Source organism: Typopeltis vanoorti, chromosome 5 (genome assembly GCF_054136105.1).
Source record: "Typopeltis vanoorti isolate ZY-2024b chromosome 5, IOZ_Tvanoo_1.0, whole genome shotgun sequence".
Classification (NCBI taxonomy): Eukaryota; Metazoa; Arthropoda; class Arachnida; order Uropygi; family Thelyphonidae; genus Typopeltis; species Typopeltis vanoorti.
The window spans coordinates 70,363,978-70,389,080 of record NC_143553.1 but is presented as its reverse complement, the minus strand read 5'-3'; the positions used below and the strand labels follow the sequence as shown (position 1 = coordinate 70,389,080).

At 34.6% G+C, this 25,103-nt stretch overlaps 1 protein-coding gene across 1 annotated transcript in view; it reads left to right on the top strand.

The window, feature by feature from the left end:
• Positions 1-25,103, top strand: part of LOC150106512 (uncharacterized) — a 317,654-nt gene that overhangs the window by 254,646 nt on the left and 37,905 nt on the right. The window contains exon 3 of the mRNA XM_090393017.1: positions 3,744-3,795. The gene's annotated coding sequence lies outside the window, so the exon portion shown is untranslated. The remainder of the gene's footprint in view (positions 1-3,743; positions 3,796-25,103) is intronic.

The following is a 25,103-nucleotide window of genomic DNA, read 5'->3' as shown; positions in this document are numbered from 1 at the left end:
TTACTAATCGCTGGTGGATATTACTGAGGAAAAGACAGTTTGAGCTTACACTTACCTCCGTGGGAATAAAAACATAGTATGATCCCAATGCGAAGAAATTAATGGAATACCAAATGAATGGAAATCTAAAGGATGTAGTCAGCTAGATTTTTTGGTTATTTACAGAAATATTGTTCTTTCAACTCATGTGGGAGTGTGTATTGTGCTGTGGATATAAAATTCAACTATTTTGTAATATCTTTTTTGGAATATTTACATTTAGAAGACCCATTCTTGAAAGACTGTAAGTAATTTAAATTATTAGAATTTCTAGACTACATAGAAAAGGTGATGTAATTTATTTAAGTGTCCGTTTCTTTTAATTTATTTTTTAAATGGCGTTTGGTATTTCTCTTGACTGTAAACTAAAAAATACCAATAGCAAATGTTAATTAGAAAATTAATGAAGTTTAAGATCTTAAATGTAGACAAATCCAAATATTCAGATGAGTTATGTATATGAGCAAAAAAAGTGTGTGTTTGAGGGAACACCAGCATATAATTAAATTATTCAGAAAAGCCTAAACACTGCCACCATCATGACTCCACTTTAAGAATTCCCACCCTTTAACAGGAAAAAAATACCCCAAAATGTATTGGAAAATTAGTACAGCCATCTATAGACAACCAAAGACAAAACTTGATGACAATGACAATGTGTGTCACCCTGCGAAAATTCCAAGATATCTTATCTCAAAACATCACCAACTATTCCATAGGCAAACCAAAACATCACATGATGTCACAAAGACATGCGTTCCCCAGAAATTTACAAACACATAACATCACGATTCCTTATCTCTAAAATTACACACATTGCTTAATGCGAACCAAACACACTACGGGATGTCCCTGACAGAAAGGAGCCCCCCGGGCAAAATTCCAAACATTCCAAACTGTAGCTTAACACTAACCATTACCCATAATGCCCTATGCAAACCATTTACTTATCTACAAACTTAAAATGGCACATATCCATGACACTGATGTTGCTTCTCCCATTCACCCTACTACCTGTTTGGTTTAAAGTGTCTCACCAATCACACTACGAGTCCTTATCCACTAATACTTCTACACATTATTCCCGCTTCCTATGCAGGGTCCGCGTGTTACTTAGATGCGACTTCTTGTTAGTACTACTCCAACCGACCCGTCGCCTGGTCTGCCGCTGGGGGGAGGGGATATATTTTTTTGACTGTATAGGCTTATGTTCACGGGGCCAGTTTGCCTGCTTGCGGGATGAAAAACGTCAGATATACTGGCGGAAAAAACTCTACTGACTGCGCCTAAGACCGGCTAACTTGGCTATGCCTGAGGAAGATCCTCAAATTCCTCACGTCTAGAACAGGAATCGAACCTGGGACACTACTTTCCTAGGCATATGGTTGCAAAGTGCAAAGCCACTAGGCTAACCTCGCGGTAAGAGTCTCCTTATCCACTAATATATCTTCCTTTTCCATTCAAAACAATAACGTCACTTATTGACAACTAACAAATTACATCACTTATCTTCATCTGATAACAACAACACACATACACGATACGATTCCTTATCTTATCTTGATATTAATCTTGTTCAAAGTGCCCCACGAATTTTGACACAAATCATTATCCACTAATATATCTTCCTTTTCCATTCAAAACAATAACGGCGCTTATTTACAACTAACAAATTACATCACTTATCTTCATCTGATAACAACAACACACATACACGATACGATTCCTTATCTTATCTTGATATTAATCTTGTTCAAAGTGCCCCACGAATTTTGACACAAATCATTATCCACTAATATATCTTCCTTTTCCATTCAAAACAATAACGGCGCTTATTTACAACTAACAAATTACATCACTTATCTTCATCTGATAACAACAACACACATACACGATACGATTCCTTATCTTATCTTGATATTAATCTTGTTCAAAGTGCCCCACGAATTTTGACACAAATCATTATCCACTAATATATCTTCCTTTTCCATTCAAAACAATAACGTCGCTTATTTACAACTAACAAATAACGTCGCTTATTTACAACTAACAAATTACGTTACTTATCTTCATCTGATAACAACACACATCCACGACATGGACTTGATTCCCCCATTTACCCTACCCCTGTTTGGTTTAAAGTATTCCACCAATCACATCACAAATCCTTATCCACTAATATATCTTCCTTTTCCATTCAAACCAATAACGTCACTTATTTACAACTAACAAATTACGTCACTTATCTTAATCTGATAACAATAACACACATCCACGATACGAATCCTTATCTCTAATCATCACCCATAATGCCATACGTAAACAAAACAAACAACGTGACGTCACACACACATATGTTCCCCAGAAAAATTCCAAACATTCCAAACTCGTGACGTCTCGTAGACAATGACGTCATCATCTGAACAAACAATTACGTCACGATTCCTTATCCTATCTTGATTTGATCTGATTCAGAGTGACAGGTACACTACTGAGGGTCAAGGTCTAGAAATTCTTGAAATATTAAAGAATTGTCTCCCTGATTTAGGTATTCAGCCAATCGGTTAACTTAGATGTGGTCTGGAAAAATGGGAATTTCCTTCATATATCTTTCGAGAATATGTCGAAGTTATTTTACTTCAAGAACTTCGTGTGTATCACTGCAGTACATAGCAGTGTTTGATGAATTTAATGATGATATATTTTTCTCTTTTCATGTTGCTACTGCCCATGAAAGGTTATTTGCAAATCTATAGTGCATTTTGTATCGTGGGTAGGTTAAGGATTATTTTTCTATTTTTGTCAATTATATATATATATATATATATATGGATGGAACTTTTTCACGCCACTTCAGACCTCCAATAAGCATGGCGTTGGTCTCACACCGGGCGATGAAATTCATCTCCCACCTAAAGACAGTCACAAATATCCATGCTCACTTTGGGGTTCTAACCCGCAGTCTGTCAGTTCGAGAGCGCGTAAGCTAACCACCAACAGGGCGGCATTGAATGATCAGGTTCAGTGGACTAATCAGTAATTTAATAATTCAACATACGAGTATTAAAATAAAGAATTATGTATATATTATAATAAAATAAAGATATCGAAATTATATTTATTAGTTTTATTGCAACTTATTGTAAATATAACTTATTCGGTTTTAGTGTAATCTGTGGGGGTTGATTATATCATAATAGTTTGATAAAAGCTTTAAGAGCCTAAATATCTGAAAAAATGCAATTCTTAAACAAGCTTTAACAATAACAAAATTTTAAAACGTGTTCCTAAAAATCACAATGTTTTATAAGTTAGATATTTTCTGGGATAATGATAGAAATGCATCGCATCATTTATGGCGGCATAGTTATCAACTCCTGGAAATTAACAACTTGTATTCCCGGCGTGAAAACAAGAGTCTCTTCAAGACGTTATTAAAATATCTGCCGCCTGTCTTCTTTAGTTGTGCACATCAAATCTTCTGAACTAAGGGATAAAAGAAATCGAAGAGGTCATAAACAAAACACGTTGCGTTTGCCTTTCTGTAATTAATTGCTTTTATACGAAACGCAACAATTCTTGGAAATAAGATTGAATCATGAATTGAATGAATTAATTTTGTTTGAATAACTGTGTCCTAGATAAGAAATAACTGACAACCGTTTAAACTTTTATGAAATCCGCTTTCTTTATGCCTTTCATAGGTTTGGTTAGACTCACTGGTTAACAAAATAGAGTTCCAGTTTTCATGAAAATGTAAGTAATTTTCCATTACTAATATGAGACAGCTCGAGATATATTTTTTCGCTATATTGCTATCGCCTGTTTTATTATTCCGTTTCCCGATCACTTTTTTGTATCATTGTACTGTTCTTGTTGATATTGTGGTTATGAAGTAATATGAAAATGATTTTCAGTGTACAGTCACTTTGGTTTTGCGTTACCTATAAATTGCAGAATATTGAAAGCTGAATAAAGCAGAGCCGTACGAAAAGAATTCGTCACGGTGCTCAATCTTGCGTTGAAATCCATCGACACAAGAGCAGATTTCTACTAAGATCTAGTGGCAGGGCTAGGATCCACGAAAGGTAAATGAAGTGTGATGTGATTTAACCATGTTTTCCTTTGAATATCCCTTTATTTTCTCAACTGGAATTCAGTCCTTAACACGTTGTTTGACGTGTTGGCATGACATAAGCTTATATCGTACAACAGAGTCGCTATAAGAATATGCAAGCAAGTTTCCACTGAACCAAACAGATAATCAACCAAGCTTCTCCTTACAGTAACTCATAGAAACGTTAAATAACCTGCCACTTTCAGATGGGACTACGTTAAACACAGCCTCCATTCTTTTATGAAGAGCTGGGAAACCAAAAGCACGAGATTCAAGGAAAATAAATATCTGCCAAGAGCAGCCGTGTTACTGAAAGATTTTACAGGCGTATTTCTGGAATGAGACTATAAGCCTATGCTGTGTCGAAGTTTAATTAAAATCAGTCCTATCAAGCAAAGTTAGACAATATTGATCGACTATCAGTTTATCTGACTTTCTTAGAATTGAATTGAATGAATTCAATTCATTCAATTCAATATATCTAACGTAAAACAACCAGCAACTCATTACAGTAAATGTTAAATGTTTCAATAGCCAATGATTTAATGCATTGTTTGCAGTTTATTGTTGTAAGTCGATATTCGTTATACTTTGAATTGCATATTTTGGTGTACTCGTCTGTTTTGTAAATTGTTAATTATTTCACTAACGTAATTACAGGTTTTTCGAGCTGCAGACTTGATCAAACGACCTATCCAAATCTTTATTAGTACACACAATTTCATATGCAATTAGCAGTTTTGTACTGTTGTGGAATTACATAACTTATACTATCACATCATTTTCGTCTTACTTCCGTAAGAATTTTAATCTAGCATCTACATTAATTACAAATACTTTAATCATCATAAGTGTGTTTGTTTTTGAGACTTTTCTGTGAGGATCTCTCTCTCTCTCTCTCTCTCTCTCTCTCTCTCTCTCTCTCTCTCTCTCTCTCTCTCTCATCCTTTCTTTTGAATTATGCAGAAAAACTAATATCCCATCTGTTTTAATATTTCTCATATATTCTACTTCATCGCCCTATTACTGTGTAAACGAGGATCTATTTTAATGCTGGGAAGACTAATGATCGTCGATTACAAATGTACTTTAGCGATGAAGTAGAATATATGCGCAAAAATATATGAAAGATGAGTAATATAATTTGTTTCATAGAAAAATAAAAACGGTTGGGAAAATGATTTTTCTGTATAATTTTTAATATAAATCCCATTATAGTACTACTTACAGCAAATTCATGTACGAGAGTTATGAAACATGTTGAGATAACATTTGTATAGAATATTTGGTAGCATTTTCTGATGTCGTGTACTGAGAAAAAAAAAGACGGCACTTTGCGATATTTCTGTAGATAATCATCCTACGATCGCCATTGCAGCTGTGAATAAGGTACACTTTAAAATTTCGGTATCATCATTTAACTATTTATCTTCATTAAGAATTATCCAATCATATTAGATAATGCAATCCTGTGCTGTCTATACGATTATTGTTTCTGAAAAGAGATATTAGTCTCCCCCCCCCCCCGCGTGCTTTGCCTGCCATTTAAAGGGATATTATATATATATATATATATATATGCACCAGTTATGAACACTTGCGAATTTAAAATCTTCTAATTTAATGAGCTGCTGTTACATAAAGGAATTTTCTTAAATTCATTAATGTGGGCTCTTTTACACATACAGTTGAACATCTTTGGAAGCTTCCTCTTTCCTTGTGTCATTCGGCTAGCTCATTAGCATAAAATTCAATAAAAGTTCTTAATAAACTAGAAAAAAAAAAGAGAAATGAAAAATGACATCGCATTGGGAATAGTAAAATGAGAATGACAAGTTAGACATTGTCCATTAATTATATGGAGTTTTAGATTTTTGAATCTTCCCTCTGTCAAAAAGTGTGACATAAAACAACTAAATAAAGTACTGAATTTAAGTTGCCAAAATTTATTTCTTTAAGTGCTAGACGATTCTTGATCACTCTGCTTATTTGATGCCCGAATTGACTTGAAAAAAGTGTTATGTTTAGTGTTTTTAAAGGGTTGAATGATCCAGCAAAATTGCTGCTTATCTGATTTTAATCTATCCATGCCACTAAGGTACTGTACACTTATATAGTTTCATGTGGGACGGAGGATTGTCAAAAAATAATAAATAATAATAATAATAATAAAATTGCATTTTATAAAACGTAGCATGGATATACAACGACCGATACCACCATATTGTAAATCACAAGATAAAGCAAAAAGTGGATTTTTTGTTTATATTGAAAACAAGTTTAGGAAAGCTTTGATTTCAAATGACTTTTTTCGTAAGATTGTAAAAAATAAGGCTCTTAAAATCATGAAATTCAATATTTTCTAAGCAAAGCCTTCACCAACTTTGTAATATGAATTTATTCTAAATGTGCCTCTCCCTTCTTCACTCACAGAGTGATACATCTTCTCTGAATCCCCCTCTCCCCAAAGAGCATTACTTCATTTAATGATCTGTAATGGGGGAAAAAAATGAAAGTCTTAGAAACCCTCAGTTTATTCTGCACACTTAGAATATTTAGCAAATAGTCTTACTATCATAAAGAGAAGGTAATGTTTTTTCCTCTCTTACCTTAAAGTTGAAAAACTGGTCGATGAACTAGCAGCCAACATATAAAATATATTCCATTATGTATGAACGTTAATTCTAATAAATAAATAAATATCATTCGCATTAAATATGATTTATGGTTCGCCTCTACCAATTAATACAAAGATGTATGAGATAATCTTGTATGCAAGAATTATGCAACAGAATTGAAAGATTAAGGTTCACGTTCTCTCTCTCTCTCTCTCTCTCTCTCTCTCTCTCTCTTTCGATAGAATGGTGTGAATTAATAAAACACTATGTTTTCAGGTTAGTTGAATCCGAAAATTGGAATCCGGATCCTTGACCCTTTCTAGTCCCACACCTCTATAGTGATCTATGGTAACCCCGCACTCCCAATTTTTTTTCGTAACGATAAATTTTGACCTTATTTTTAGGTATAAAATGAAACATTTATTACAAATTACTTTTCAACACAATGTTTTCTCAATTAAAGACATCGTAAGAATATGATCACGTGATAAATGCAATAAAAATTTGAAAATTCCACAACATAAGAAAATTCAATGCACAAACCAATTTTTTAAATTACTTGTGGCACATTTTAAATTTAACATAGATAATTTCAAAAAAATTTAAATAAATATGGTATTTATAAATCAACTTACTTTTGTTCAGTTTTGATGGATCCATTCTAAGCACGCTCTACAAACCTGATAGGCAGGCAACGTTCCTCTCGCATCCTCAGGCTGGGAGTACCCGGTTAAGAACCCCTCCTTTCTTAGACACCAAAAAAATAAAAATAAATAAAATTGTTAACAGATAGTTCTGATTGAATAAAAGCTCTAAAAGCTGATGAAAGAAAAATGACACATCAGATTTTCTGTTTTATTTGTCCTGTGCATGCCCGCATGCCATATTTAAGTGACGTTTAAAAGTGTTTCCTTACGAAACAGACAAAATTGCAAATGCGAGTGCAGTTTGGGTTTCAGATACGATAAATGTTTGGCTAATATTCCATACTTCTGTATTTAGCATTACAAAAGAAAATTGATTACTCAATTCTCTCTCTCTCTCTTTCTCTCTGCCTGCAATATATCACATCAGAATATAACTGGTATTTTAACCCGCTTGTCTTCACTCGCTTTCATCACCTCTAGAGAATTTAATCTTTCTTAGTGAGTATGGGACATGTTTTATTTGTTGGATTATCTTGATGCTTGTGCCCTGAAGACACGGATTAAGCATATCACCTCATGCTTCTATTATGATGTTACTCAAACCAGATAAAAGAAGACGTACTTTTACATTCATTATAATAAAATTCTTTACTTTGAAAATGCTGATTACAGACTAAATACATGTACTCTGAAATAATTGCCAGACTGATTTTCCAACTAACTGTTCGATATGAGTTACCGACAAGAGCAGTGTTCAGCGTAATATGTCAGAGGGCCAATTTTTTTCAGTAAGTATTTTTTTTACAGTTTTTTTAATTCTTTAGTGGGTTTTCACAGTAGGTGAAAACCCACTAAAGAATTAAAAAACTGTTCTGATATCTGTAAATAATAACAGTTCGTAGATAGTTATGAAAAAACGTTCTTTAATTTAATTTTTATGTGTATTCATTTTATTAAATTAAATTAATTAAGTATTAATAAATATCAATATTAATAATTAATATTAAAAATAAATTAATAGGAATCAATAATATTAATATAAATATTAATAAAATAACTTATTAATTAAATATATTCATTTTATTTTAATTTTTAATTTTCTTTGAATCTTTGAAAAAGTGCTTAAATGAGGCGGCATCTGAATGTATCCCTAGTGTTCGGAGAAGAAATTGGTTGGGAGTGAAATGGATGTGCAACCTTATTAAGCAAGAGATCCACAAAAAGAAGACGATGTGGGAAGAATATCGTGAAAATAAGAGTGAAAGAAGTTATGAAATGTATAAATTGCAGGCTAGAAAAGTAACAAGTATTGTGTGGAAAGCTAAAACGGAATATGAAAAGAAATTGGCAGTGCATGCTAAATGCAATTCAAAAGAATTTTATCGTTAAACTGCAAGCAAAATAAGGATGAATGTGGACGAATAACTTTACTGAATGCAGATAGTATTCTAGCATTGAGTACCATCTGTGATTTTTCAATTAATGAGTACTCACTTTGCTAAGATATGTCAACCAGCTGTATGTCACATGGTGCACAGTGCTACTGCTATATTGGATAGGGAATTGATGAGATGGGGTTGAAGACCTGTTTCATAACCTGCATATGAATTTGTCAATATGGACAGATGGAATATCAGCACATTTACTAAAGGAATGTTCAACCGAATTGGCTAGGCCTTTCACATGTTTGTATAACTTGGGCATCAGCTCAGGAATGATAACACAGGAATGGAAGAAATGTATGACAGTTCCTTTGTACAAGGGTGGTTCAAAAACCGATGTGTCTAACCACCGACCTATCAGCATCTTTGATGTGGCATTGAAGATTTTACAGAAGTTGGTAAGAACTCGCATACAGAAATGGATAGACAAACACTGTACTCTGCAAGGAGCAGCATGGATTTACTAAAGGAATGTCATGTTTTAGCAGTTTGTCCATATTTTATAACAGTGTTACGGCCGAGTTGGTTAAAGGGAATGGATAATGTTGGATTTTGCTAAAGCATTTCATACAATACCACACAAAAAGCTGTTGCATAAACTGAAGAATATGGGATTGGAATATAAACTTTTAACTTGGATCAGTGGATGGTTGGCAGACAGATATCAAAACGTGGCATACGGTGGGTGTGAATCTGCCATATGTAAGGTGATCAGTGGGGAATCTCACGATTCAGTCATTGTTGTTCAACCTATACATTAATGACTTAGGAAGGATCTAACAAAAGATTTGCAATTGTTTGCCGATGATGCGAAAAGAACCAGGGCAATCAGGGATGCCACCAATTCAAAATGATTTGAATAGGCTGGAAATCTGAGCAAACGAAAATGGCTATCATTTTAATGTTAGTAAGAGTAAAGTTATGCGCTTTGACATGATGAGATTTCAAGCAGCCCATTATATTAGCGGGGTTATGTTACAAGAAACTGATGAACTTATGGATCTTGGTGTAATTGTGGATAGGAATTTAAAGTTCGAAGTTCACATAGCAAAAGTTGCAAGTGTAGCTAAGACTGAGGCTATGGCTGAGGAAGATCCTCAAATTCCTCACGTCTTCGACGGGAATCGAACCTGGGACACTTCTTCCCCAGTCATGGGTAGTTTTTGCATAAATCTGATAATTGGATTATTTCCTTTTGTGTTTTGTTTAATTTTTTGTTTTCAAGAATTAGTCCAGTTTTTTTTTCGTAGAAATCATCTTCTGTCTCCTTTCCTGCTCCTTATGGCTGCATGCGCATTACTAAAAATTATCTTGATCCATTTAAATTTGTAATTGAAATGTGCTTATTCTTTCGAAAATTAAAATCTTCAAATTCAATCATAGATACCATATGTTTTCCTGACAATAATGCAAGTCAGATAAATATGTTCCACGTTCATGCTTATCTTACTTATTTCCATCATAAATTAGTAAGAAGCTGTCTTCAACTTGCCTATCCCTATCCATCTCTCCTCTTGTGTTGCTACTATATCCATGTAATATCTGTTTATTTCAAGTATGAGTTCCTGATATTCTTAGGCTCCGCGAACTTCTCACGTTCTGTGATCCTATTTGGAATCATTAGTTCCATGACTTGGGTCGATATCCATTTAAATCCGCCTAGTGAAGATTACTTGGAGGAGTCTTTCAGGAGCCAGTGCTGTCTATTCCATGTTCAATCTCAAAGCCGGAGGGCTGGGCGCTTTCTTCGTCTACCCCCTTGCCTTTGCCCATCTGTCTTGGGATGCTTCTCCGCTAGATCTCAGAGGATCATGAGAATAGGCAAGTCTCCCCCATCACGTCAAGATGGAGACACTGTGCAGGGAGATTCTTTTGTATTAGTTAATTAAAATATGCTGCGACTGAATAACGTCAATTTATTTATTCGTATGGAGTTTCCTCCCCCCTCCCTATTGGAGCGAGTTGAGCCCCCTCATGGGGGGTTAGGTATTTATGGCTGTAGATCCGTGTGTGTTCACGGGGCCAGTTTGCCTGCTTGCGGGATGAAAAACCCTACTGCCCGCGCCCAAGACTGGCTAACTTGGCTATGGCTGAGGAAGATCCTCAAATTCCTCACATCTTCGACGGGAATCGAACCTGGGACTCTCCTTTCCCAGTCATATGGTTGCGAAGCGCACAGCCACTAGGCTAACCGCGCGGACAATAACATCAATAAAAATATAACTGAGGTTATGGAAAAGTACATATAGTGGAAGTTGCACATAAACAAACAAAATATAATAATAATAAAAAGACCGTGCTCGCATATTACTGAAAAGTAGCATGAAATAGAAAGGAACTCGGCAAATGCCTTCCTTGGTGAAAGAAAATATGAACTTCTTTGTAAGGAAGCTATTTTGTCCAAGCAACACTGTAAATTCTAACGTGAACTGCAACCTTACGTTTAGTATTATTAGATTTTCTACTTTAACTGCATAAGGTATGAGTTTATTTTCATATCACTGCACGTAAAGATCAAATCAACTTTCCATCTAGAAACACAATAAGCCACAAACATCAATAAATGGTATTTCAGCTTCAAATAATGATAATAAACATTCCATATTATTTCATCTTTGCAATTATAGAAGCTTGTAAACGATTGAAACTTAGTTATACAGTATACAGATACAGGGTGTCCCATAAATGCATACATACTTTGGTTGTTAATAACTGGTATTTTATTTTCTTTAATTTAATAATTGTATAATTAAGAGTAAATGTTACAGTAAAGACTAGATATAAAAGCATTAAGTATTGTATATTTAAATGATCCATTATCTTAAGTATTCAAAATAACTTTCATTCTCATCAAGGCATTGCTGACATCGGTAGAAACTGATCTGCAAGCATCAGTTAACATATCTCTTGTAATTGTGCTGGAGTTCGCTTCGATTTCTAGCCGTAACTGTATAAGTGTTTGCTTGTGTGCCACAGTTTCAAATTTATCGTAGATATGCGAAATTGCAATTTGCGTTGGAGGTTCTGTTTACGTTTTCACATTTCCAATACTACTTACAGTACAAATTTCAAACTTCAGCCTCAAACCTAAGTCTGTCATTCTTTATTCTTTTTTCTAAGACCAATTTTTATCTGTAAAAGAAAATCCAATACAGATAATGGACTGATAAAGTGTATCTACATTTTTTGGAATACCTGTATGTTGCAATCAGCATTAGGACACTCGTTTAGCTGAAACTCACTGATATATTTCTGTCATCGTAGACTATACTGTTATATAAGAGAAATAAATGTACATCAAGAGTCAACTTCATATTATACAACAGTGGCACTAGGAAAAAATTTACGGACTTCGAAGAAGGTGTAAGATATCATATAAGCGGCTTATATGTCGCGATTATTGATGAAAACTTGGAAAACTCAAAATCAGTTACTGTAGGCAACATTATCAACCATTGAAAATGTGAAGGTGCTCTTCCTCGCAAGAAATGTCAGAAGTTAACACCAGAGGATCAAGGAGTGCTTGGAATGATGATGATGCGAAAATCTCGGCAGTGAGATGTAGAAACAATCAACAGAAAGTTCAACAACAAGCTATGGGGTTGAGGTTAGTAGTAGGCCATTACTTAAGTATCTACATGCACAATCTGTATTTCTACGTAAAAGCTGCCGTACATAACGCAAGCATCATGCTACACGATTTTCGAATCGGGTGGGTGGTTTACTGATGTGATGGGTGCCTGGGCAATGACTTATTTCCGAATGCATCATCATCACAGCTCTGAATGGTGATAGATGTGCATGGATTGAAGCAACTTCTTGTGGTGTTGATTATTCGTGGTTGAAGTGCCTGAAAAGATATGCAACACTTTTGAATAATACAGTACAGTACTTCCTACAGTTTGACATTTAACGGAACGGATCTGTGTGTCTTTCCACATGACAGTGTACCATGCAATGCAGGTGTTATATTGCGACACGGAAGAAAATGAAAATCTTGTAGAAGGCTATGTGTAGTTTACATTTCTTTGAAATATAGTTGTTAAGTTATTTATTTCCACATCGCATTGTAGTGTATTAAAATTGTATTAGTTGCAACATTGTATGCTTGTTGTATATAATTGAAATCTAAGAGTTTGTGTAATTTATTCACCTGAATAAATACACTGATGAATATAGTCGAATATAAGTATCGAAACGTAGGAAAATCAATAAATAACCAAAATGTCACATGCTAAACATACGTGGAACGTGTATACTTCATTATGATCGAAAGTGAATATATATTTTTGATAATAGTAAAACAGAAGAATATAATTATAATGTGAAATCACAACCGTGATATAGAAATGGAAGATGTGGACTATTGAATAAAAATTAGAAAACATAACAATGTACAGAACTAAAATTGTTTATATAAAGATATATTAAAAGTGCTATATCTTCCATACTTAATAATTAAGTATTGCAGATATGATGCAATATGAAATCTGGGACCAAAGAAAAATAGCGTGCAGGATTTCGAGTTTTGTGGGCTCAAGGGACAGTGGATTCAGAAATTCGTTTAGGACATACAGCCCACTGTGGTGACATTAGATAGTGTGATTTGCACAGCAAACTTTTACGAGTGTATTTACATGTTCAGGAAAGGTTAGTTATTTATTATTTTGATGACGCAAAGACATCAAAAGTTGTACTGCGCCAGGACACAGGTTACAGCAGTACACATGGTAAGCGGTTAGTAGAATAATCACAAATCTCCATGCCACTGGCGAGATTCGTACTCGTAGCCTCTTGACTGAAAAGGCCAACCAGGCCGACTTCAAGAAAGGAGTAAACAGGTGTCACTGACAACGATCAATTAGGATACCCAGTCACATTGACTACTGATGAGAATATTGAAAAACCTCGTGCCCATAACATCGAATTAATCGCGGTTCTGAGTTGGAAACATCTTTTTGCTAGCAATAAGGAAATGGGGGGGGGGTTACTCTTTCGAAATATATAATTCTAATCAGCATCGCTACAAAAGAACTATTTGAAATTATACATATGTTTGAATAGGTTAGAAGACCCAGCCTGGTTGAATGCATGGATAGCGTCTCCATTTCCACTGCAATCTTTAGTTTGGTTGAGTTGGAACGACCGAAGAAACTGAGTTAATGAGGCCGCCCATTGTCCCTGTTATTTACTTGTGTTTTCCTGCCACTTTGATTATTTTGCATGAAGGGAACTTTGATATCTTACTTCTACTAAAAAGGCCTTATAATGATTTTTCTCATCCCAGACGGTATTTATACTAGGGGTTTTTTCCAAGCCGAAGGGAAGATAAGAGTCAAATACTGTATAGCATCGTCCTTGCGACTGCTTTGTGAAGCGGGAGAGAAACGCATATTACAAGCTGTGGGAGATTGAGCCCTACTGTGGCAGAAAATTTGTGAATATCTTTGATTGATAGGTGATTTTTGTCTTCGGTCTAAGACCACCATTCTCTTACTAGAAGTGCCTCGAGTAGTATGAAAAATGCACCAAGTTTTCGTCTGTAAAAAAGAATTTACTATTTCTTCTTTTCAGACGAAAACTATTTATAACAGTTGTAGTGTCTGCAGTCAGATGAATCAAGTGATTAATAACTAGATATGTGATTACGCATTTAATAAGGCCAAAATTTTAGCAATATAACATAAATCGGCATGTGCAGACCGCGCTGTTTATTATTATTTTGCATATCACACTATTGCAGCAGTTGTCTGTTGTACGCTCTCTTTGGTTAATTGATAGATGTGCTCACTATCAGTGAAAGCTTAGAGGATGGAGACTGATTGCCCGTCTTCAAAAAGTTTGTTAGACTAAAATAGCTCCGCCTACTCCTTATGGGGAATAATAGGTATGAGAGGATTTATTTTATTTTATTTTGTTGCAGAATCATGAATTACGTTAGTGTAAAGAACACAACAGTGAACTACAGGTGTATATAACTGTCCTACATACTCTAACTGAATCCTGTACTTTACAAAAATCGTTAATTGTTTTGAGGAAAATGCGAACAACATTGTATTGCATAGCTTATGTGTTAAAATTCTGAAATCGGAACTATATTTGTTTGGTTTTCTATTACAGAATTATATAAGAATCTTGGAAATTTATAATTGAGTGTTTGTGAACGATATCATCGCATTTCCGTATAATCACCAACTTGAAATATTTACTTATGAGATTTACTAATTTCACTACTCTATTATTTTAGTTGCTTATTTAGTACACATTTTTCATGTAATCGTATTCAAATTATTGATTTGATTTATAAAAGTTGTAATTTATCCAACTGGAGACCCAAAATGAGTTTTCGCGACGTTGTATGTATTTTAATCATGAAGAGTTAAATATTCGCAGTATACGATGCTCATTCATAATCTGCAGTGTGACTGTATGTCAATACTTTAAGAATCTTATTTTTGAGGTTCCCCCCCCTCCCTCACACATAGAAATTACATGAACAGTGGTTCTATTCTCAACGATTACTAAGCTATTGTGTTCATAATTTTGTACATGCGGACATATAAGCACTTATCAGCAAGCAAAATTTCATCTAATAAACCAGGATTTCCCAAACTATGTTCCGACGAACACTGGTGTTCCGCGGAAAGTGAATAAGTGTTCCGTGAAAAATTATCAAAATTAATATGAGCCTGGAATGGTTTTAAATGCTGCGACAAGTTCAAACGTATTTGAAAATTAGGCGCTCCTCCTTTGGTTGTGGATCGTGTTACTAAGGCCAGCGCGCGCTGGCCTTGACTCAATTTCCCGCAGTTGTCGACACCTCCGAGCGCGAGTAAAGTAGGTCGGTATCTATTCTAGGAAATGTGCGGTCACAAGCAAGGTCTCCCAGGTTCCAAGGGGATAATGAAGCTGTGGAAAGGATGCAAAGAAGAGTTACAAAGATTATATCCGGATTATGGTATTTACACTATGAGGACAGATTGCGAGTATGTGGATTACAGACTCTGGTTAACAGGAGAAAGAGGGGTGATATGATAGAGGTCCATAAACTTTTGAATGGGTGTTATAGCATTTCAAATGATGAAATTTTTCGTTATATGGAAGGCGGGGAGAGACACGGGGGCATCCATGGAAATTAAGGTTGTTCTCAGTCAAGAAATGGGTAAGAGCTGGGTTTTTCTCCCAGAGAGTAGTGAGTGAGTGGAATCATTTGACCTTACGGGTAGTGAGTGCATCTAGTGTAAATGAATTTAAGGGAAGGTATGATAGCTGGGTTGGGTAATTTACAGCCTCCCTCAATGAGCCTTGACTCCCTGGAGGTCTCAGATAATAATAATAATAATAATAATAATAATAATAATAATAATAATAATATGTGACTGTTCTAGTCTATTTCATTCCAGGTCTTCGGAGGATAGGACACACGTTTGGGGGGGAAACACACATACACACACTGTGTGTGTGTGTGTGTGTGTGTGTGTGTGTTTCCTATGCAATAAGCGAAGAATCTTTATCAGGGTTTTTCAACTAACGGTGAGTTAGGTGGTCTCCGACTGGGGTAGCAAAAATTTTTTATTCTTGAAACCAGGTTTTTTCATCCTGCAAAACAGTTGTTTCGCCATAATTCATAAACCGCAATCGGAATCGGAATCCCAACTCTCTGGGATGGTTCGTTATACCCGATTTCATGATCTGTGAAGAATCACTGCTCAATAAATGGATATTCCCCAATACTATGAATACACTGTCTGCATAAAAATAAAAAAGTAAAGAAAATAAACAAAAAAAAAACTCGATTATCACTAGTTTTTCTTCGGCTGGCTGTAGAGTGCATTTTAGCACATGTGATGATATTCACAATACTGAACAACTCTGTGTTATGCAATCCGGTGATGCATGGAATTCGTATGGTTGGGTTAGCACTATTATTCTGTGCTTTTGAAGGCTGTATTTAGTTTGTCGCTACATTTCGAATCGCGACAATCTAATAAAAAACTTACTTTTGTGTAAAGAGTTATACGAAACGTCCATGCCTAAATGGGTTTGATTTCTTTAGTGCCCGCGTGGAAAACAAAAAATCACATGTGTGATAACATCATTGTCTTTTATCTGATAAGAATTGTAAAGACATCTTTCAAGAATCCATTTACCCAGACAATGCCCATATAATAGCAGAAATGTCATGCTGCAATTTCTCCTTCCTGCATGAGTTTTATTTGGGCGACGAATTTGTTTTTATTTAATAAAATGATATTGTTCCAAATGCTATCGTCTAAAAGAGAAATTTCTATGTAGTAGTTTTCTCCAGGTGATCCTCAGTGGAATTCTTGCAATGCCGAAGTTATTTAGGAAGAAGACCTTTGTTTTTCCTTTTAACTATGGTCTACCTTGAAAAAATATTGTGGAACGATTTCAAGAAGACATGTCTAAGCTTGTCGTACAGCTTTAGTGGGTGTGCTAATGGACAATCACTTGTCTTCAATTGAACCCTTAAACCGTTTCTCGAGAAATAGGACTGTTTAATTCTTTAGTAATCTTTTCCTCTCCCGTACCGTGATTTGGGCCTGAAATGCGACAATGTATTGTCGGAATCGTATTATGATTTGTGATATTCGATGAGAATATCTGTCTTTTACTGATAGTAACAATTTTATTATAGCCATTCACTATATACAGTGTAGAGATATGGCTGGTGAATAAACATAATAAGTATTTACTATTTGATAAATGAAATTTCTATCTAAGGAGAGTAGCCGAAAATGATTGAGTAGCAGTATTTTTCATCGAGAGAAGTTTTGTGACTAATTGCATCAGGAGAATTTTCATAGATAAAAGATTTCTGCTTTCTTGACGAGATAGCGCTGAACAGTGAAGTATGCCAAGGTTATCGCAAAGAATCAGATGACATGATCGTCCGATTCAACTTTATCAAAATAAATGAATAATGAGGATGATTATTAATAATGTTACTCATACAACTTGCATACTCCAGTAGCTTTGATCTGATCCTGCAATGGAACAAAAGTTACACTGGAGTGTAATTTATAAAAGGAAATACTTCTTATTGATCAGTGTTCATTGATGAACAGAGATTCAAATTCGTTTGATGATCCATTTTTCTCTAAACATCGAGACCTTGAACTACTTCGCTAACTCTTCACCACTGCATTTCACCAATACCATTTCAAAAATAGAGTCCTATTTTAAATCTTTATGATGCTCAATTATTCGGAGACTATATATCAATCAGTTTGGTTTCTCCGGATGACTTTTCCGGAATTCAACAACAATTGCCATGAAAACTTGTGGTATCTTACATTATTTCATCCTTTTATTTTCACTCCAATTATACAGTAGTGAATTTTTAAGAAACTTTAAGAATCTGTCATAAATAACTGTCTGTTCAGATGGAAGATATCTTGAACAATAAATAAAAGTATCAGTAAATGGTTATTTCCAGTTCTTCAGTAAAACTTTCTGAAATCCACGAAGCCTGCTGTCTCAGAAGTAACGCATTTAAGACAGTAAATTTTAACTATCGAGGGAATTACATTATTAACAACTGATCATCAACTAATGTTAATTAAATAGCAGACTAGCGTACAGCCGGGATCGTTCTAATCGATTTTATTCTACAAAGATACAGCTGTTCGCTGGCAATCAGGAAACTGAGGACATTGTAATTAAACTCGTCGTTGTTGGCTGTTTACACCTGAATGGCATCTTATGCTGCTCATTGGGCCAACAACGAGGTCATAAAACTCTAAGGTTTTGCCATATTTAATTCGTAACTGCTGACCAGAAAGAGGCACTTATTAAATATCATCTGTCTATCAAATTAGGCTACTGTTTGTTGTTCGTATATTGGGAAACCCATCACTCCTATAGTCCATCAACACAAATATTGTCATAAATGCGCTGAACGAACAATAATTTGTGATGTAATGTGTGTCGCAATCTACTATGCAATTAAGTAACCCATTTCGGTGAGGAGTCCGCCCTTGAGGTGTGTAAGAAAAGTTTAAGTTAAGATGTTCAGCCAGGAGAAAACAAAAAAATTACACTTTTCGAAATCTTCAAGTGTGTTTCTACCCTTTCGGCGATTTAAGAAAAGGCAACTCGCTCACAGCGTGCAAGTGTGACCCTCACATAAATATTTTTAGTTAAGCATCTCAGATACCTGACTTCATGTGTTCTGTTAAATCAAATAATCTTGTTAAATCAACAATGAGGGAAGCTGTTTCTTATTCGACTCTAATGTATAGAATTTTGAATATTTTCTGCATGTTTAAACGTAAATTAAACCGTTTAATTGAAGGGGTTTTTCTTAGAATAAGCGAAAACGAAAATGGTAACGAAAACCACTAAAGTGATTCTCATTTTTTTTTATTATCCCATGTTATTATTACACCAGATCATAGAGGTCAAATTTATGTATTTTATACAGCATCTTTTCTGGATTGTTATAAAGTTCACATTTGGAAATATTCATACAATTTAGCAAATGCATTGGCGATGCCTCCTCAATGTTACAGATTTTGCAGATGGGGAAGACTATTATGCCATTGCTAAACTTGATTGGTCTTGTGTGGCCGGTCTTGAGGCGAGAGATCATGGTAGTGGCACAGCGATTTAACTTAGAGTTGATGGTAGCTTCTGGATTTTCTGCTGAATACCATTGGCGAGTCATGTCCTGGAGAATCGTTCTTTTTTTTCCCTTCTTTTTGAGTGGTTTTAAAAAGATCGAAATCTGTGGTATCACTTAATGTTGCAGCCATTTTTGCTACTTCATCTGCAGTTTCATTTCCCCTTAATCCCACATGGGATGGAATTCATTGGAAAATTGCTTCAGAATCCTTATGTAGTTTGTTTATGTTTTTTGCTATGTTTCTAAGTATTTCTTGATGGCTAGTGTAGAAGTTCTTAATAGCTTGAAGGGCTGCTAAGGAATCTGTGAAAAATATAAATTCCTTTGGATTTTGTTTATCCAAATGTTGCAGTGCTGCGTTAATTTCTATTAATTCTGCATAGTATGAGTTGCATCCAATACTGTTAGTTATTTTTAGTTCTATATTTTGAGAGCCACAGATAAGTACTCCACTCCTAGAATTGGCATTTGGATTTTTGGAGCCATCTGTGTAGATCTTTATTGAGTTAGGTTCATATTCAACTATTTTTGAAAGAGCTAATAATCTCAGGATTTCATAGTTTTCTAGACTTTTTTTCTCGTGTTTTCCTATTTCAACATTGCTAACTATATTTTTCCTGTCTTGATTTGGAAGAAATTCTGGATAGTTGGCTATTTTATTTAAACAATCCAAGAGAATTTTATTTTCCATGATTTCATGCATTGTTGATTGTTTCTTTATTTTGTTTGTTGGTTACCAATTTTTAAAAAGTTCATTTGTTCTATGATATGCAAGGTTGGCTCTTTTTTCTACAAATTTAGTAAGATTTTCTTGCCACCTAATTTTTAAAGGAACAAGGTCGAATTCGAATTCTGCTATTTTTCCAGTTGTATTCCTTAGTCCACATATTATTCTAGCTGCATTTTTCTTAATTGTTATAAGCTTGTCTAAACTGGTTTGTGATGTTTGCATCCAGATAGGCGAAGCATATTCCATTATGGGTTGGGTAATAGAGGTGTATGTGACTTTTAAGGTTTTAGTATCGGCTCCCCATTCTCTACTTGAGATACTTTTCATGATATTTAGTATTCTTTTTGCTCTGACTGCAACATTGTTGATATATTTATTGAATCTTAGTGATGGATCCAGAGTAGCTCCAAGGTGTTTTCATTAAATGTAATTAATTTTTGACTGTTTAGCTTTGGTCTCCAATTTCTGAGATGGTTATTAATGGTAAATACAAAAATGTATTCTTTAGTAGGGTTAATTTTGATATTTTGGTTTTCACAGTATGTAGATAAACTTTCAATCGCTTTGTTTAAGTGACCTTCTGCTGTTTCTAGGTTGTTATGAGCTGAGAATAGGATCAAATCATCAGCAAACATAGCTATCTTTGTTTCTTTATTTATATTTTTATCTAAGTCGTTTAAGTAGATGGGCTCAAAATGCTGCCTTGAGGGAGTCCCTGTCTTATTTTCACTTTCTTGGAAAAGATATTATTTATTCTAACTCGAATTGTGCTATTTCTTAGAAAGTCATAAATCCAGTCCCTTCTATTCCAATATGACAAAGTTTGGAAAAGAGTTTCTGCCTCCGCACCTTGTCAAAGGCATTGCTAAAATCTATAAAAGCTACGATGGTGGATTTGGTAGGTTTTGTCTGGAAGTTATCTTGAATTGACTGGGTTAAGTAGAAAAGTTGATCAGTTGTTGAATGATTTCTTCTAAAGGTAGCCTGAAAATATGAGAGTATACTATTTTTGTTTAGATAGTAATTCAAACGTTGAAGTATCATTTTTTCCATCAATTGAAGATGGAAAAAATGGAATTGAAGTCAGTGAAACTGGTCTATAACATCCTGGTTGGTCTTGAGGTTTGTTAGGCTTTACGAATGGTATGATTATGGCTGTCTTCCAGTCTTTTGGAGCTTTTCCTTGTTTTAGGCTATTGTTGTATAGGCGAAGTAACCAATCTGGAGCTAGGAAAGGAAGATGTTTAATCATAATTCCTTGTATGTTATCTGGTCCACATGATTTATTTATATCTAGTCTCTCCAAGGCATCTCTCAATTCAGAGATTGAAAATGGATCCCAGAATAATTTATTTTTATATTTTGGGGAATTTGCAGCGTTTTCTGCTGATGATATTTGATGGTCTTTCCTAGTATTCACCTCTAGTTTGCTTATATTTTGAAAATGAAAGGCCAAGATATTTGCGATCTCCCTGTCTCCAATTTTGATATTTCCATCTGAATCTTTTAGCATGTTAGTCCCACTTGCCTTTGGTAGTTCTCTTTGTAAATTAGCAGTCAGTTTCCAAAGTTTGGTATCTGAAGTGTTTGGATTTATGTTATGGCAAAATTCTTGCCACTTAGTTCTTTGTAATATATTATAATTTTGTTTAATTTCAGCATTTATCTTGTTGTACTCGATCCTGGTTTCTGGAGAGCTTCCAATTTTTAAGATGTTAAAGTTCCTGGTGATCCTTTGTGTAGTCTTAAATAGCTTTTCTCCTGTAGCCCTTTGGGATACTTTTCTTTGCTGCATTTAGGATATTATTGTTCCAAGTTATGTAGTCTTTGTCTAAGTCATTGTGGTATGCGTGATCTTTCAGCATTTTACTTACTTCCTCCTTGTATTTCTCCCAATTTGCCTTCTGGAAGTTCCAATGGTATTTTCTTTTTTGGTTGGGTCTAGTCATTTTTGGGTTCAGATTGATTAATATTGGGGTATGGTCACTTCCTACTGGTTCCAAATCAGACCAAATAGCTTTGTCATGAAGAAAAAGATGCTCTAGAAGTAATATCTAGGGCATCTTTTTACTATAAGAATGAGACAAATAAGTGGGTTCTCAACTGTTGAGAGTTATTAGTCCTGTTTCATTTAATAAATTACTCAGGTTTTCTCCTCTTGGGTTTATTTCCTCAAAACTCCATACCAGGTGTTTGCTGTTCATATCTCCTAAGATAATGAAGTTTTTTTCAATGAGATTGGATAGGCTGGAAAGATTTGATCCAGGTTTGTGAGGAGGATGATAACAATTGAATATGTTTAATGGCTTTTTACTTGGTTCCAGTATTTGGATTCCTTTTACTGTATTTCAGTTCCTTCTGCTACTAGGTCTAGTTCAACAACTTTATATGACAAGTTTCGGATTAGTGTCAGAAGCCCTCTTCCATTTTGGTCAGTAGGCTTATCTTGTCGTATAATCTCATAGTTTTTAATGTTTAGTCTGCTGGTTTGTCGAAGTTTGGTTTGCCGGATGCAAATAATATCAGCATCATGTTTATCAGCTAGCAGTAATCGTTCATTTAGTTTTTCTTTGCTTGCTGAAGTAACGATGCCATTTAAATTACATTGGATGAATTAATATTTCTTGTAATGGGTTTTATGATTTGCTTATTTCTCGACTCTGACATCATTTCCAAATTAAGAGTCGCGTCGGCTTCCCTGTATGCGGTAGCATAGGTATAATCACTGAAATTTGTCTCCATGACGGGAAAAAAGAAATACTGCTGTCGTTAGATCATCCAGAGGGCACTACGAGGAGGTGGTAGTCAGACTTTGCCCTCCAGTGATTCTCATGAATAGCTTGATCGTTTTATCACTTACTGCTTTAAAAAAAATGGGATTATAAAATGATGAAAATGCTAACCGCAAATTCTGCTGTTTGTCCAGAAATACGCAATTAGTATTATGACTTTAGGAAATCTTCTCATGTTTGTCCTTTTGAGTCTTTAAACGTAATAAGCGGATTTAAATCCCTTCAGTTATCTTTGAAGTTTGGATTACTAGTATTATTAAATTATTTTTATATTCAAGTTATGCTGTCGACTTTCTTTAAAATATTTTGCTCGATTTCTGTGCTAATTTCTTCATATACACATTTGAAAAAAAAAAAAAAAAAAAGATCTGACTAGTAATATTTCGTTGATGTTTGGCTAAGAAATATCGGCTGATGCTGTTTATTAAAGCACACTTACTTGCAACTGCCGAAAGACAATCTTCTTAAAAGCAAGATTTTTTCCCTCAAAAATCAGAGGGTGTATGTAGTGAAATAGAATGTAATGCTAATTCCGATCACCAGATGGTAGCAAGCAACATAGTAATAAAGAGTTCAGTTTCCTGAAATCATTTTTCATTTCTAGTGGCTTATTTGCTTAATTTGATAACTTATATCATATTTATTTACAATTATTCTTGAAAATTATCCTTAATTAAAGTAGTTTCTGTTAACATCTTTAAACTACAGAATTTTTGGTAAGTTTATTTTATCTTTTATTTTTTAATGGACTTCGTAATGACAAAGAATTTAGGAAATAAAGCTACTATATTCCATTATCGAATGATTCCAATTCAAAGTAATCATTGTTAGCGTTGGATCTTATACACGGACAAGAACAATACATTTTAAGTTGTAGGAAGAAAATAGAATGTTAGAAAATATGTTTGAAAGGTTAGAAGGAAAAAGGCGCTATCGAAAACAAACGTTCGTTGTCGTGTGCACATTTTATTTTCATCCTTTCCTTCTTGTTTTCAGAGTTTGGTTGCATGACTAGATAAAGAATCTCAGCAATATCTAGCACAATGAAAGTATTTATTTCAGAATAGTTTTGGTTCGTTTAGTATACCTTTACAGGTGTAGAAACAGGGTGTAACCGGTTTTTATCACTAAGAAATCAAAACTAGAAATAACTGAGAACTAAAGTGCTGCGTCAGATTGTACTTTGTCCCAGTTATGTGTTTGTCATCCGAATGAAATAAACTATGGAAATAACCGTTTCTGACGATAACTGGAAATCGTTGGTTTCGCATGAAAATTTCCTTGAAAAGCAAATATTCAAGGAACTTATGGACGAGACAGATTTAAGGTAGGTGCTGAACTACTGTCAATTTAGTTATTCAGAAATATAACCGTTATGTTTACTTTGGTTGAGTTTAGATTACGGTCAAAGCAATAGGTCTTAAAGCCAGTAAATTATGTATGTTAATAACGTGTGTGTGTGTGTGTGTGTGTGTGTGTGTGTGTGTGTGTGTGTGTGTGTGTGTGTGTGTGTGTGTGTGTGTGTGTGTGTGTGTGTGTGTGTGCGTGCGTGCGCGTTCGTTCGTTCTAGGGTTGGTTTTCCTGCTTTGCAGGATAAAAATGCTGAGGGGAGCCTCAGCATTTTTCACATGAAAAACCTTTTCGCATGTGATTGGTTAGCTCGTCTTCAGTTCATAATCATTAATTTAATGACTACATACGTAAATTATCTAAGGAAAATAAGGAATTTAATATAAATCGCTAATATTTCGTGATGAGTATATCATCACAGTATCAAAATGAATAGACACAAAGAAAACGGATCGCTAGCATGAACAATGAACAGAGGTCATAGAGAAATTCTGTTCTTCCGCTCTTGCTCAGTCACGTGTTACAGTTAGAAGCCTGTGGGAAGGAATTAGTTGGTATTTATTACAGCATCGGTGTATATTATACTTAGCTAATTTGTTGTTGGTATACCTAAGCTTCCTTTTCTTTCGTAAACCGATTTTCTTTCAAAATAATAAAAATATACTACATTATTTGATGACTTGAATATAAGAGGAATTTCAGGTCTACGGTCGAATAAAT